Consider the following 11,713-nt stretch of genomic DNA (forward strand, 5'->3'; position numbering starts at 1 on the left):
GGACATTGTCAGTGGTGTCTGCATGTGTTAGGATATAGTCAGCATCAAAGTTTGCATCATTAATGCGGCAGAAGTTATGCAGAACTACACCCGCTTGTATAACACGTGTGACATTCTGCATGGACAATTGCATTGTTGACAGAAAGACACGCCACCTATTCGACATAATGCCAAAGGCACATTCCACACATCGCCGTGCTCGGCCCAGACGGAGATTGAACATGCGCCGACGGTCATCCAAGCCCCTTCTTGCAAAGGGACGCATGACTTGCCTTGTGAGTGCAAACCCGCTCATCCGCCACGATTACATACGGGATTGGGGGCCCGCTGGAGCCCGGGAGGATGGAGGGTTCCGGCACCCCCAGTCGCCTATTCACGAGTCGCTTCGCCATTCTTGATGTACGGAATATGCGTGCATCTGCCGAGCTTCCATACAAGCCAATGTCAACAATAGTGAAACAATAATTAGTGTCCGCCAAGGCTAACTATACCATAGAAAAATACTGCTTGTAGTTATAGTATTGCGAGCCACTGCATGGGGGCTTTCTCACACGAATGTGTTTGCCGTCAAGGGCACCAATGCAATTTGGAAATTCAGTAGCTCTAAGAAATCCCTCTGAAATACTTAGCCACTGTTCTGTCGTGGGCTGAGGCATGACCGTGCTCTTTAACCTCTGCCACAACACGACACAGGTGGATATGACAATTAAGGAAATGGTGGTGACTCCCAAAAGAAATTCAAAATGCAACGAATGATAACTATTGCCTGTGGCCAGAAATCTAGAAAAGAACGAGAAAGAAAAAGAAAGGCAGAACACATGTTAGTGGGGGGGGGGGGGGGCTGGTGAAGCAGACAGCGGCATGGACTAAGTTATAGCAGCTTCACACATACCTCAAGGTCACAAGCAGAAGTTCCTCGGCCGAAATGCAGCGTCTCATGTTGGTATTCTGGTAGGTGAGACCAGAGCGAGTTTGCTCAAGCAGAAGGTCAAATGTGGCCACAGACATGCGGCAGAAGGCTCGAAATTTGTCGGGATGCCGGCGTAAGTTCTCATACAGGGTATGGAAATGGCCTTTTATTGTACGTTGGGCCACAAGTGGATGAACCCAAATGCGACTTCTTCCAGGCGTGTGGTGCTGCAGCATGTGTCGGCGCTCGCCAAACCGACGTGAGATCATCCAGAGAAGAAGCACACGCGCCAGCGCTGGCGAAGCCATAATAGTTGGGTGTCAAAGCGATTCCAACGTGAAGGGAAAAACAAACACTGTGGTTTCTGCAGAGGCGGAAATAAGGTTCCAAACAGATTTCTACCAGCAAGCAGGGGTTGGGCCAGCTGGCCTATTTGTAGGCGGGCGTCCCACTAATCCCTTCTGCGTTTTTTACGCGCGATGCAAACGCTAGTCGTGCGCGCGTTTAAAACGCACCAACGCTGCATATACGCAGTGCATACGCAGTACAAACGCGGCCAAAACGCAGCGTTTTTTGCGCGCGCAAAACGCACACGCTCGTGTAAATCAGGCCTAAGGCCTGATTTACACGAGCGTGTGCGCCTTGCGCGCGCAAAAAACGCTGCATTTTGCGAGCGCAAAAGGCACTTGACAGCTCCGTGTGTCATCCGTGTATGATGCGCGGCTGCGTGATTTTCGCGCAGCCGCCATCATAGAGATGAGGCTAGTCGACGCCCGTCACTGTCCAAGGTGCTGAAAGAGCTAACTGATCGGCAGTAACTCTTTCAGCACCCTCGACAGTGAATGCCGATCACAATATACACCAACCTGTGAATAAAAAAAGATGTTCAAACTTACCATGAACTGCCTGCTTCCTCCAGTCCGGTCTCCCGGCCGTTGCCTTGGTGACGCGTCCCTCTCTTGTCATCCGGCCCCACCTCCCAGGATGACGCGGCAGTCCATGAGACCACTGCAGCCTGTGATTGGCTGCAGCCTGTGCTTGGCCTGTGATTGGCTGCAGCAGTCACTTGGACTTAATTGTCATCCCGGGAGGTCGGACTGGAGGAAGGAGCCGGGACTTATCGGTAAGTCCGAACTTCTGTTTTTTTTTACACGTATATGTATATTGTGATCGAAAGTCACTGTCCATGGTGCTGAAACAGTTTAAGTCTTTCAGCACCGTGGGCAGTGACTGTCTCCTGACGTCGCGTACCCGAACATTTTTTGCCGGTTTCGGTCAAAACGAGTTCGGCCGAACCCGGTGAAGTTCGGTGCGCTCATCTCTAATTTGACACTCCGTTTGGATGTTTGTAAACAGAAAAGCACGTGGTGCTTTTCTGTTTACATTCATCCTTTTGACAGCTCTTGCGCGAATCACGCAGTTCGCACGGAAGTGCTTCCGTGTGGCATGCGTGGTTTTCACGCACCCATTGACTTCAATGGGTGCGTGGATGCGCGAAAAACGCACGATTATAGAACATGTCGTGAGTTTTACGCAACGCACTCACGCTGCGCAAAATTCACGCATCGTCTAAACTGCCCCATAGAGTAATATAGGTGCGTACGACACACGTGAAAAGCACGCGCGTATATTACGCTCGTGTAAATGAGGCCTAAAACTGGCCACAACCTCGCAGCTCCCATGCTGTTTAAGCTTGGGAGCTGGTGACTATCGAGTATGTCCCCATAGGGGATTTACCCAGCAGCCTGGGTTCTCAGCTTAGGGGTTGGTTTTAAGTTTAGAGAATCTGGGTCCTCCCACCCATATATAATGTAATCCCCAGGGGAGTCTCTTCCTCTTTGACTCCCCTCCAGCCTTGAATAGGAACCCTCCCGCCCACCCTACATTTATATATTGCACTGTTTTGTATTGCATTCATTTTATGTATTGCATCGTGTCATTTACTGTTTAAGAATGGCAAGTTTTACATTTATTGGTGTGTTATTCATACTCCCCTTTTTTCTGCATCTTCCTAGTCACAGCTGGCAGTGTGGAAGGACCTTGTCCTTTCCGTTTAGGGATTATGAGCAGGGGCGTAGCTAAAGGCTCATGGGCCCCCGATGCAAAAATTCTTACTGCCCCCCCCCCCGCAAACTTCTCATGGCCGACGGTCCGCAGCTTTCAGCTGCATTGCTGGGTCTCCTAAGTGACCCAACAATGCAGCACTAGCAGCCGGGGGCGTCACTAAGGCTGGTTTCACACACCCTATTTACGGACGTAATTCGGGCGTTTTAGCATTGAATTACGTCCGAAAATGCGGCTCAAAAGCGTTGGCAAACATCTGCCTATTCATTTGAATGGGTCTTACGATGTTCTGTGCTGACGGTCATTTTTTTTTACGCGCCGCTGTCAAAAGGCGGCGCGTAAAAAAGACGCCCGCGTCAAAGAAGTGCCTGTCACTACTTCAGACGTAAATGGAGCCGTTTTCCATGGACTCCATAGAAAAACAGCTCCAATTACGTCCGTAATGGACGCAGCGAAAGACGCCTGCACTTGCCATTACGGCTGAAATTACGGTGCTGTTTTCTCCTGAAAACAGCACCGTAATTTCAGCCGTAACAGACGCTGCCGTGTGAACATACCCTCAGGGCTTAAAATGTCAGGGGAAATAGCCCCAATACATATGTGTCCGCCCAAAAAAAAGTGTGTATATGAGATAGCATAGCATATCTATAGCGCTTACGACCCTATAAACTATGGATAGGATTAGATACAGTGGCTCAGCAGACAGTATCACACATGATAGGATTAGATACAGTGGCTCAGAAGGCAGTATCACACATGATAGGATTAGATACAGTGGCCCAGCAGACAGTATCACACATGATAGGATTAGATACAGTGGCTCAGCAGACAGTACCACACATCATAGGATTAGATACAGTGGCTCAGCAGACAGTATCACACATGATAGGATTAGATACAGTGGCTCAGCAGACAGTACCACACATGATAGGATTAGATACAGTGGCTCAGAAGGCAGTATCACACATGATAGGATTAGATACAGTGGCTCAGCAGACAGTATCACACATGATCGGATTAGATATAGGGCCCAGCAGACAGTATCACACATGATTGGATTAGATACACAGCTCAGCAGACAGTATCACACATGATTGGATTAGATACAGGGCCCAGCTCGCTGACATTGCGTCTATAGTAACTTTTTATTGATGTGGTGAGGGGGGCCGTGGGCCCCCCTGGCTTCGGGGCCCGGTCGCAATTGCGACCGCTGCGACCCCTATAGCTACGCCAGTGATTATGAGAGAACGGTCACCTGCCGTATCAACAAAGACGTGCCCACCGCGGCTGCAGTGGCGGGGCATGCGAGGTGACGTTTATTTCAAGGATCAACAATCTCATCCAGAGATAGCTACGAGCAAGGTTTTTTCCTCCATGCCTTCACCCACTTTATACCCACGCTGAGTGTCTGTGTAGTTTATTTTGGGAACGCAGGCCATTTATATTATATCTCGGTAGTCAGCTTTATTATCTTCACACATGAAAGATGGTTTTAAAAAGTTATGCGTCGTAGAATAGGGCGACATAGGAATTTTTTTCTTTTAAAAAAGTGATTTGTGTAATAGCTGCAATACATGAAAAAAACAAAATTTGGTATTGCCGTATTTGTATCAACCCGCAGAATAAAATTAACATGTAATTTATGGTGCGCAGTGAATGCCAAAAATAAACACAATAAAAAACTATTCCAGAATTGCTTGTTTTGGTAATTTCCTCTTCTAAAAATGAAATAAAAAGTGATCAAATAGTCGTATATGTCCAATAATGGTACCAATAAAATCTACAGCTTGTCTCACAAAAAACAAGCTTGTGCACTGCTCCATCAACCGAAAAATAAAAAAGTTATGGCACTAGTAATGCGGTGATGAAAAAACATCCCGATGTGAAGACCAGAGGGGAACATTCCTTCAATTTCTGGGCCCTAGTATTTAGGAACTAGGAAGGGAAGGGACATAGCACATCTGCTGGAAGCGAGGGTACCCGTGTTATACCAGGGCAACAATTTCCCAGCAAAATTTCCCAAACTACTGTAGTATATCTGGGGCAATAATGGGCTGCATATTGTTGCATTGTTAGGCTGGGTTCACACGACCTTTTTTCAGACGTAAACGAGGCGTATTATGCCTCGTTTTATGTCTGAAAATAGGGCTACAATATGTCGGCAAACATCTGCCCATTCATTTGAATGGGTTTGCCGGCGTACTGTGCAGACGACCTCTCATTTACGCGTCGTCGTTTGACAGCTGTCAAACGACGACACGTAAAATGACTGCCTCGGCAAAGAAGTGCAGGACACTTCTTTGCAACGTAATTTGAGCCGTTCTTCATTGAAGTCAATGAAGAGCAGCTCAAGATTTACGAGCATCAAAGACGCCTCGCATAATGCGAGGAGGAACTTTTACGTCTGAAACGACGCAGATGTTTTCTCCTGCAAACAGTCTGTCTTTTCAGATGTAAAAGGTAGCTAGCGTGTGCACATACCGTTATATGACTTGACCCAGAGTGCTGAGTGTGGTCACTCAGCAGTGGCGGATTAACCCCTTAAGGACGCAGCCTGTTTTGGCCTTCAGGACGCAGCCAATTTTTTAAAATCTGACATGTTTCACTTTATGTGGTAATAGCTTCGGAATGCTATTACCTATCCAAGCGATTCTGAGATTGTTTTCTCGTGACACATTGGACTTTATGTTACTGGCAAAAATTTTTTGATACATTAAGTATTTAATTGTGAAAAACACCAAAATGTTGCGAAAAATTGCAAAAATTAGCATTTTCCTAAATTTATATGTATCTGCTTGTAAGGGGGGATTCACACGAGCGTGATTTTCGTGCGTGCAGGCCGTGTATTTTTCGCGCGCCACGCACAGCCCTATAGAAGTCAATGGGGCAGTTCAAAGAGTGCGTGATTTGTGCGCAGCGTTTGTTCGCTGCGTACAAAACGCGACAGGTTCAATATCTCCGCGTATTTCGCGCATCACGCACCCATTGAAGTCAATGGGTGCGTGAAAACCACGCAGGTCGCACGGAAGCACTTCCGTGCGAACCGACTGAAACAGCGCACCAGCTGTCAAAAGGATGAATGTAAACAGAAAAGCACTACGTGCTTTTCTGTTTCCAAACATCCAAGCGGAGTGTCTTTGAGATGAGCGAACCCGGACAACCGAACCGAACTTCACCGGGTTCGGCCGAACTCATTTTGGCCGAACCCGGCAAAAAAATTTCCGTAACGCGATGTCAGGAGATAGTCACTGTCCAGGGTGCTGAAAGAGTTAAACTGTTTCAGCACCATGGACAGTGACTTCCGATCCCAATATACATGAACCTGTAAAAAAAAAAACGAAGTTCTGACTTACCGATAACTCCCGGCTTCTTCCTCCAGTCTGACCTCCCGGGATGACAATTCAGTCCAAGTGACAGCTCCAGCCAATCACAGGCCAAGCACAGGCTGCAGCGGTCACATGGACTGCCGCGTCATCCAGGGAGGTGGGGCCCGATGTCAAGAGAGGCCCGTCACCAAGGACGCGTCACCAAGGCAACGGCCGGGAGGGAAGTTCTCGGTAAGTACGAACTTTTTCTTTTTTTTTAACAGGTTTCTCGATGTTGTGCTCGGCATTCACTGTCGAGGGTGCTGAAAGAGTTACTACCGATCAGTTAGCTCTTTCAGCACCTTGGACAGTGACGGGCGTCGACTAGCCTCATCTCTATGATGGCGGCTGCGCGAAAATCACGCAGCCGCGCATCATACACGGATGACACACGCAGCTGTCAAGTGGTTTTTGCGCTCGCATTTCTCACATTTTAAAGAAAATTTCAAAAGGCTATTTTTACAGGGGCCAGTTCAGTTGTGAAGCGGATTTTAGGGCCTTATATATTAGAAACCCCTGATAAGTCCCCCCATTTTACAAACTTTACCCCTCAAAGTATTCAAAACAGCATTTAGAAAGTTTCTTAAAGAGGCTCTGTCACCAGATTTTCAAACCCCTATCTCCTATTGCAGCTGATCGGCGCTGCAATGTAGATAACAGTAACGTTTTTCTTTTTCAAAAACGAGCATTTTTGGCCAAGTTATGAGCATTTTTATATTTATGCAAATGAGCCTTTCTTATGTACAACTGGGTGTGTTTACTTGTTTTACTAGCTGGGCGTTGTGAATGGAAGTGTATGATGCTGACGAATCAGCATCATCCACTTCTCTTCGTTACCACCCAGCTTCTGGCAGTTCACTGACACACAGCGTGTCCTCGCTCATCCGACGCGATGAAGTTCCTGTGGGAGGAAGTGAGTGACGTCACAGCGTGATCTCGCGAGGACACGCTGTGTGTCTGTGCACTGCCAGAAGCTGGGTGGTAACGAAGAGAAGTGGATGATGCTGATTCGCCCGCATCATACACTTCCATTCACAACGCCCAGCTAGTAAAACAAGTAAACACACCCAGATGTAACGAACACAATACACGCCCAGTTGGACATAAGAAAGGCTCATTTGCATAAATATAAAAATGCTCATAACTTGGCCAAAAATGCTCGTTTTTTAAAAAGAAAAACGTTACTGTTATCTACATTGCAGCGCCGATCAGGATATAGGGGTTTGAAAATCTGGTGACAGAGCCTCTTTAAACCTTTGGATGGTTCACAGGAATTAAACCAATGTAGATGTGAAATTTTCACATTTCTTTTGTTTTTTTGCAGAAATTCATTTTTCATCTATTTTTTTTGTAACACAGAAAGTTTTACCAGAGAAACGCAACTCAATATCTATTGCCCAGATTCTGCAGTTTTTAGAAATACCCCACATGTGGCCCTAGTGCACTTATTGACAGAAGCACAGGCCTCAGAAGCAAAGGAGCACCTAGTGGATTTTGGGGCCTCCTTTTTTTTTTTTTTTTTAATTAAGAAAATATTTTAGCCACCATGTCAGGTTTAAAAGGCTCTTGCGGTGCCAAAACAGTGACCCCATTTTGGAAACTACACCCCTTGAGGAAATTATCTAAGGGTATAGTGAGCATTTTGACCCCGCAGGTTATTGGCAGAAATTATTGGAAGTAGGCCGTGAAAATGAAAATCGACATTCTTTCAAAGAAAATGTAGGTTTAGCTAATTTTTTCTAATTTCCACAAGGACTAAAGGAGAAAATGCGGCACTAAATTTGTAAAGCAATTTCTCTTGAGTAAAGCAATACCACTTATGTGGTAATAAACGGCTGTTTGGACACACGGCAGGGAAAGAGAGCCATTTGGCTTTTGGAGCTCAAATTTAGCAGGAATGATTTGCGGAGACCTCGTCGCATTTGCAAAGCCCCTAAGGGACCAAAACAGTGAAAACCCCAAAAAAGTTACTCCATTTAGGAAACTACACCCCTTGAAGAATCCATCTAGGGGTGTAGTGAGCATTTTGAACCCACAGGGGTTTCATAGATTTTATTAGAATTGGGCAGTGAAGATAAAAAAAATCCTTTTTTTCCAATAAGACGTAGCTTTAGCTCAAAATTTTTCATTTTCTCAACAAATAAAGGAATAAAAGAACCCCAAAATTTGTAAAGCAACTTCTCTGGAGTACGGCAATACCCAATTTGTGGTCATAAACTGCTGTTTGGGCACACGGCAAGGACCAGAAGAGAAGGAGCGCCATTTGGCTTTTGGAGCACAAATTTTGCTGGATTGGTTTCTTGACACCATGTCGCTTTTGCAAAGCTCCTAAGGTACCAGTACAGTGGAAACTCCCCAAAAGTGACTCGATTCACGAAACTACACCCCATGAGGAATTCATCTAGGGGTGTAGTGAGCATTTTGACCCACAGGCGTTTCATAGATTTTAGTAGAATTGGGCAGTGAAAATAAAAAAAAACCTTTTTCTTCAATAAGACGTAGTTTTAGCTGAAAATTTTTCATTTTCTCAACAAATAAATGAAAAAAAGCACCCCAATACTTGTAAAGCAACTTCACCTGTGTACGGCAATACCACATATGTGGTCATAAACTGCTGTTTAGGCACAGAGTAGGGCTCAGAAGGGAAGGAGCGCCATTTGGCTTTTGGAGTACAGATTTTGCTGGATTGGTTTCTGGGCGCTATGTCAAATTTGCAAAGTCCCTGTGGGACCAAAACAGTGGATCCCCCACAGAAGTGACCCCATTTTGTAAACTACACCCCTCAAGTTATTCAACTAGGGGTGTAGTGAGCATATTAACCCCACAGGTGATTGGCAGAAATTGGTGTGCACTCGATGTTGCAGAGTGAAAATTGGATTTTTTCCATAGATATACCAATATCTGGTGGCCTGCTTGTGCCACCATAACAAGACCTCTCTCTTATTATTATGCTGTGTTTCCCGGTTTTAGAAACACCCTACGTGTGGCCCTAATCTGTTGCCTGGACATTCGACCAGGCTCAGGAGTGAAAGAGTACCATGTAAAATTAAGGCCTAATTTGGCAATTTACAAAGTATTGGATCACAATTGCAGAGCTCTGATGTGAAAAAATAAAAGAAACTACTGAGAAGTGACCCCATTTTGGAAACTGCACCCCTCAAGGCATTTATTAAGGGGTGTAGTGAGCATTTTCACCCCACAGGCCTTTTCCATGAATGATTGCGCTGCGGAAGGTGCAAAGTAAAAATTAAAATTTTTCCCTAGATATGCCATTTTAGTGGGAAATATGTTGTGCCCAGCTTATGCCACTGGAGACACACACCCCAAAAATTGTTAAAAGGGTTCTCCCGGGTATGGCGATGCCATATATGTGGAAGGAAACTGCTGTTTGGGCACATTGTAGGGTTCAGAGCGGAGGGAGCGCCATTTGCCTTTTGGAGAGCGTATTTTGCTTGGTAGTAGATTTGTTTGATTATTGCTGGTGTTTCCATTTATAATGTGGGGGTACATGTAAGCTGGGCAGAGTACATCAGGGGCATAGTCAGGTGGCATAATAATGGGGTAAAAAAACAATAAAATAATCCATAAATATTTGTTACGCTGTGAAGCAATCCTTTCTGCACAGGCCGGTGTTGCATTGATATATGGCGTCCTTTCTTATGACCCTTTTGGTCCACACTCCGCACCTTTGCAGTTTGGGGAGTTTTGCTGGGAAAGTGTTGTCCTGGTATAATACGGGCACCCTCGCTTCCAGCAGATATGTTTGTGCCCTCCCCTTCCTGGTTCCCTAATTTTAGGTCCTTGATAAATCGCCTCTTGAAACTGAAGAAATGTACCCCTTGGGCCGGCACAACTGCATATTTTTTATTTCCTGACTTATTGGAGCCTTAACTAATTTTATTTTTTTCATAGACGTAGTGGTATGAGGGCTTCTTTTGCGGGACGAACTGTAGTTATTATTGGTACCATTTTGGGGTACATGCGACTTTTTGATCACCTTTTATCCTATATTTTGGGAGGCCAGGTAAACAAAAAAACGCAATTCTACCATAGTTTTTTTTATACAGCTTTCACCATGCATTATAAACTACATGTTCACGTTATTCTGCGAGTCAGTACGATTTCGGCGATACCTAATTTATAGCACTTTTTTATGTTTTACATCTTTTTGCACAATAAAATAACTTTTGTAAAAAGAATGTATTTTTTCTGTCGCCAAGTTGTGAGAACCATAACTTTTTAATTTTTTTGTCAACGGAGCTGTATGAGGGCTTGTTTTTGCGAGACAAGCTATAGTTTTTGTAGGTACCATTTTTGGATACGTGCGACTTTTTGATCACTTTTTATTCCAATATTTGTAGGGCAAAGTGACAAAAAAACAGAACCTTTGGCATAGTTTTTACGGGTTTTTTTTACGCTGTTCACCGCGTGCAATAAATAATATAATATTTTGATACCTCAGGTCGTTACGGTCGCGGCAATACCAAATACGTATGGTTTATTATTTTTTTTCAATAATAAAGGACTTGATAATGGAAAAAGGGCGATTGTGTTTTATTTTATTACTTGAAACTTTTATTGTTTTCAAACTTTTATTTTTTTCACTTTTTTTTTACACTTTTTAATACTTTTTTTTTACACTTTTTCAAGTCCCACTAGGGGACTTGAAGTTCCAACTGTCTAATGTTTTTTTCTAATACATTGCACTACCTACGTAGTGCAATGTATTAGATCTATCAGTTATTCACTGACAGCAAGCCGATTAGGCTTCGCCTCCCGGCGGAGCCTAATCGGCTTCCGTAATGGCAGGGCAGGAGGCCATTGTGTCTCCTGTTGCCATAGCAGCAGTCGCCAGTCCTGATTGCCTGTCAGGGCTGGCGATCTGCTAGTAACCACTACGATGCAGCAATCGCTTTCGATTGCTGCATCGAAGGGGTTAATGGCAGGGATCAGAGCTAGCTCTGGTTCCTGCCGTTACAGGTGGATGTCAGCTGTAAAATACAGCTGGCTTCCACCGCTGATGACGCCGGATCAGCTCCTGAGCCGGCGCCATCTTGCCGGCGGCTACGGAAGCCGATCAGGTTCCGCCGGGCGGATCTTGACTGGCTTCCATGCTAGGCAGACCGGGAGGCCAGTATTATGCCTCCGGTTGCCATTGCAGCCACCGGAACCCCGGCAATTTCATTGCTGGGGTTTCGATGAGCTGCAAACAGCTTAAATGTAGCGATCACGTTTGAACGCTGCATTGAAGGGGTTAATGGCGGGGATCGAAGCTAATTTCGGTCCCCGCCATTACAGCCGGATGTCAGCTGTAAGATACAGCTGAGATCCGCCGATGATGGTACCGGCTCAGCTTCTGAGCCGGTGCCGAACA

This window comes from Rhinoderma darwinii, chromosome 5 (genome assembly GCF_050947455.1).
Source record: "Rhinoderma darwinii isolate aRhiDar2 chromosome 5, aRhiDar2.hap1, whole genome shotgun sequence".
In the NCBI taxonomy this organism is placed as follows: Eukaryota; Metazoa; Chordata; class Amphibia; order Anura; family Rhinodermatidae; genus Rhinoderma; species Rhinoderma darwinii.